This window comes from Callorhinus ursinus, unplaced genomic scaffold (genome assembly GCF_003265705.2).
Source record: "Callorhinus ursinus isolate GAN/ISIS: 27379988/994484 unplaced genomic scaffold, GSC_fseal_2.0 scaffold2317, whole genome shotgun sequence".
NCBI lineage: Eukaryota > Metazoa > Chordata > Mammalia > Carnivora > Otariidae > Callorhinus > Callorhinus ursinus.
In genome coordinates this window covers 1-4,552 of record NW_027399371.1, presented here as the reverse complement: position 1 = coordinate 4,552, position 4,552 = coordinate 1, and the positions used below count along the sequence as shown (strand labels likewise).

The 4,552-nt window shown below is 40.9% G+C and overlaps 1 pseudogene; it reads right to left on the bottom strand.

Moving 5' to 3' along the window:
- Positions 1 to 881: 881 nt before the first annotated feature.
- LOC112818318 (fatty acid-binding protein 5 pseudogene) lies at positions 882 to 1,315 on the bottom strand (annotated as a pseudogene).
- Positions 1,316 to 4,552: the final 3,237 nt, after the last annotated feature.

The window sequence follows — 4,552 nt, the reverse complement described above, 5'->3', positions numbered from 1 at the left end:
TAATTGACCTGGAGTGCGGCTGGGCGTTTTTGGAACATTAAGGATTCCTCAGGTGATTCAGGCATTGGAAGGGCTTGGAGGTATCTCTGAGAAATTTTTTGGGGGGCATCTTATCTTACCAAGCTTCTCCTGTCAATTGAGAATTAATGAGGTGATATTGCTCTAAACTTTGAGCACAACTGATCACAGTACTAGAAATAATGATTAGTCCCCTTTGGGGTGCAGTAACAATCAAAATTACAAAATTACAAGAATTACTAATTATAAAGATAGCTTGCATTTTTAATTGTTGAGAAAAGACAAGCTTGAAGGAGATTTTGCTTATTAAGACTGCTTTACCTTCAGAAACTGTAAGTAGATTCTTAAGGAGTAAGCTGCCTCTGGGGTGCACACAGTCCTATGCAATAGGTACTGATAATTGCATTTTTAGTCTCCAATTACTTTGGCCTTCTCTTTCCTTTTTTTGGGGGGGTGGGGAGGGCCTCCTTACCCTTGTATCTTAACAGACTCCCACTACTGTGAAACCTAGGTTGAATGCTAGACTTTGTTTTGTTAGACCAGCCTGAAACTTTCTTGGTGTATTAAAAATATATAATGACTGCCCTCTTTGACATGACAAAAGGCCTTCATGGAGTTGTGAGAGGCTGAGATCTCCAATGTGATGACCACTTGGAAGTTTCTAGGGCTGGGTTTACAGAGATGGGCTTTTTTTTTTTTTTTTCTTGGCACAAATTTATTTACTAACCAAAGGGATCCTAATTAAATCAACACTTTGAAATAGATGCATATAAAATGTGACAAAGATAATTGAACACAGTAATGAAAAAAAAAGCAGTATGGAGATTTGCTCATTGAACTGAGCTTGTTCATCCTCACAGCTAATTCCTGTCCACAATGATGATGGAATTTTTACTCTACTTTTTCATAGACCCGAGTACAGGTGACATTATTCATGATGCATTCCACCACTAATTTCCTATTTTCCAATTTTCTTGTGATTGTGCTTTCCTTCCCATCCCATTCCTGATGTTGAACCAACGCGCCATCTGTGAAGTTGCAGACAATCTCAGTTTTTCTGCCATCAGCTGTAGTTTCTTCAAACTTCTCTCCCAGGTTACATAAAAACTTTTGTTTTCAAAGTGCTCTCAGTTTTTATGGTGAGGTTTTTGCCATCAGAAGAGATGATACAATCTGGTTTGGCCATTGCACCCACTTTTCACAGAGCCATTGCCACTCCTACTTCCTTCATGTATTCGTCAAAGCCTTCGCATTCCACTAAGCGCCGTCTTCCTACCAGTTGCTGAATAGTGGCCATGGTGGGCGCAGGCCGGTGGGCCTAGCAAGCAGAGGAGAGTGGGGCGTCAGGAGCGTGGTTTCCCCAGAGATGGACTCTTTAACAGTGAGGCAGGTCCTGGTGAGTCTGAAGAACATCCCAGTCATAGCCATTTCTGGCTTCCTGCTTCTCTACAGAAGCCACTTGGGAGCAGTGTGGCCTTGCCTATGAGGGAAGCTTAGGGAGTCTCCCTGGAACTGACCAGCACATCAGGGAGCTTGGAGCCCCTGACTGATGACAAGTGAAATATTTCACAGAATATAAATCTTTCAAATTGCTAATGCTCCTTTGGTGAGAAATCAGACAGTGGGTAAGGAGTGGGCAGAATCCTTGCATCAGTGAATAAATGTAAAGGATGGAACCTCCTGCCTTTGTTCTGTGATGTGATAGTATGAGGTTTGTGGGAAAGAAGATTCTCTGATTGTGATGGGTTCATTGGTCTGAATGGGTTCCTGAATGGGAGGTACTGGTACCTCTCTTTATCTCAATGACAAAAGAAAAGAAACAAAACATACACACAAGGCAGGGAATGAGAGAGAGAGAGAGAGAGAGAGAGAGAGAGAGAGAGAGAGAGAAGCTATGCCTGTTGTAATATGACTCAGGGCCTTTCAATTCTGCTTTCATAAGAAATAGTATGAACATTTCAATATATATTTGTGCTGGGTCTTTGAACTACATTCTTTACCATGAATGTGTCTCACTTCCAAGGAGATCACATCTAAATTATTATTTTGCAGAATTATTATAAAGTGTGTGTTATTAGCATTGTGTTTGCACTTTTTTTTTTTTTTTGGCTCTATGTTGTCATGCTTTCATATTCTATTTGAAAGGGAGAGAAGGAAGGATATACAGGGAGTTGGGGGTACAAATCTAGGGAGCAAATGGGCAGAGATACAGGCAAGAGAGAGCAGTGACGACTAGAAAGTTTCCCTCCAAATTACCAAGGTCAAGGAAGGCAGGTATTAAAGTGTGAACCTCTTGGCTTGGTTTGTTGGTTGGTTGTGAATTCTATTTTGAGTGATACCCTTTTCCAGGTATTACTCAACCACAGCATTTGCTCAGTCCCATTGCAGATATGAATCTCTTACTGAAAATAAACCCAACTTTGGGAGAGTAGGAGGAGGAGTTGTAGGGAGAATAAACAGGTCTTGCTGGCAGCTTCAGCCTCTCCCTTAAAGCACGAGGAGGTAAGGACCACCTAACTGCCAGCTCTACTATTAAGCACCTGGGGTGAATTCCGTATATTGTAGGATGCACTCACACCCTAGAGATCCAAGGCTCACAGCCAGCCATGACCAAGTACATGAGCCTACCTGTCTCCCTTGTTGTTCCTATCTCCAAAGGTCAGAACTAGCCGGTTCCAGTTGGGCCAAGTGATACTGGCAGTCTTAGGAGTTTCCACATCCTAGGCTAGAAGAAGCTCCCCTATGCTCTGGGGGGTGATCTGGTGTTTCTGAAATTCTGAGAAATCCTGGGCTTTTCTTGAGCAAAATGGAGATTTCTAGGCAAAATCCTCTAACTGAGTTTAGCCTAAAAGTCAGCAAACCATCACTACAGCTGTTTTTCCAGTTGCATTCCCAATGAAACATGGAAACAAAGTTGGATTTCATGATTTTGACTAATAAAGATCAAAAGTCAACTGGACACTAGACTGGCAAGAAAATGCTTCATCACAGAACAAGATGAACTGCCACAAAGTTTTAGGGGCTCTACAAAAAAAGTGAAACAAGAGCTGGTCCTGGGAATATACAAATAGTCTACTGTATATTATGACACATAAAGTTCTTCAGATAAAGAGATGTAAGCCATCAGGACTTGCACAGTGACTTTGTACACTGTTTGGTGTGGCATCATTTATACTTGAGCTTAGGGGGTTTTTATTCTTGCCTGGCTATGAAAATGAAGCCCATAGTAAACATGTAGGGCACTGTGGTAAGTACAATAGATGTATTTTCTCATTTAATCCTTACAACAACCTTATGAGGTGGGTATCATTACATCTCTATTGTGCAGATGCAAATACTCTCCTTGGAGAGGTTAAGTCTATTGTGTAGCCTCACCTGGATGGTAGGTGGAGGAGTCTTTGGAGCTTGTGTTCTTATAGCTCCCTCCCCCTTTTAGGGGTTCTTTGGGGGGATACTCCAGGGTGTTGAGCCTCATGGATTTTCCTATTATGGATTAGTGTATGTGAGAGTAAACCCTTTTAATTGATTAACTACTTAATAAAAAAACCCTTTTAATTTAGATTGTCCCAACATGTTAATTGTGAGACCAGAGGGCTGAGAGACTCTAGCTCTCTGACAAGATGCTAGGTGAAATGAAAACCTGCTTCTTCAATCTTATTGCTTTAAATAACAATGTTGAATTTCCATGTGGGGTTCTAGTTGTGGGTTTGGACCAACTTTCCCTTGAAAGAAAGGAAGTTGAGAAATTTATATTCCTAGGAAGAAGAGCAAACAAAACGTCTCCTGTGCCCTAACAATAAATCATAAAAACAAAACAAAACTGAAGTAGGATTCGCTCATTTTATAGAGGGATATTTTAAGGACTTTTCCCTCTATTTACCTTGCAAACTTTGGGCAGCTTCACCTGATGTTTGGGAAATAAGATCTGCAGTGGTGCTGTCTCTGAACAAGGAGACTCAATGGCAGGGTATCTTGGTAGGTTAGTGTAGGGAACAGCACAGTGGCCCAGAATAGCTGGCTCTAGTTCTGGCACCAAGAACTCTCCTGATTTGAACCAGTCCTCATCATCTTCCTTCAGCTTGTCTAACTGGTTTGCGATGGCAGTAAGATTGCTCATCCTACTCACGTTGATGGTAATAGATGTTCCTGGGGGACATGTCAAATAATGTAAATTCAGCCTGTAACTCTTATGTTGTGCCACTCATTTGGTCATTGTAAACACTTAGTTCACACTTCCTATATGCCAGGTATTGTGCTTTATTTTATTTTATTTTTTTAATATTTTTTTATTATGTTAATCACCATACATTACATCATTAGTTTTCGATATAGTGTTCCATGCTTCATTGTTTGCGTATAACACCCGGTGCTCCATTCAGTACGTGCTCTCTTTAATACCCATCACCGGCTAACCCATCCCCCCACCCCCCTCCCCTCTGTGATGTTTTAAAAATTTTTTATTGTTATGTTAATCACCATATATTACATCATTAGTTCTTGATGTAGTGTTCCATGATTCATTGTTTGTGCATAA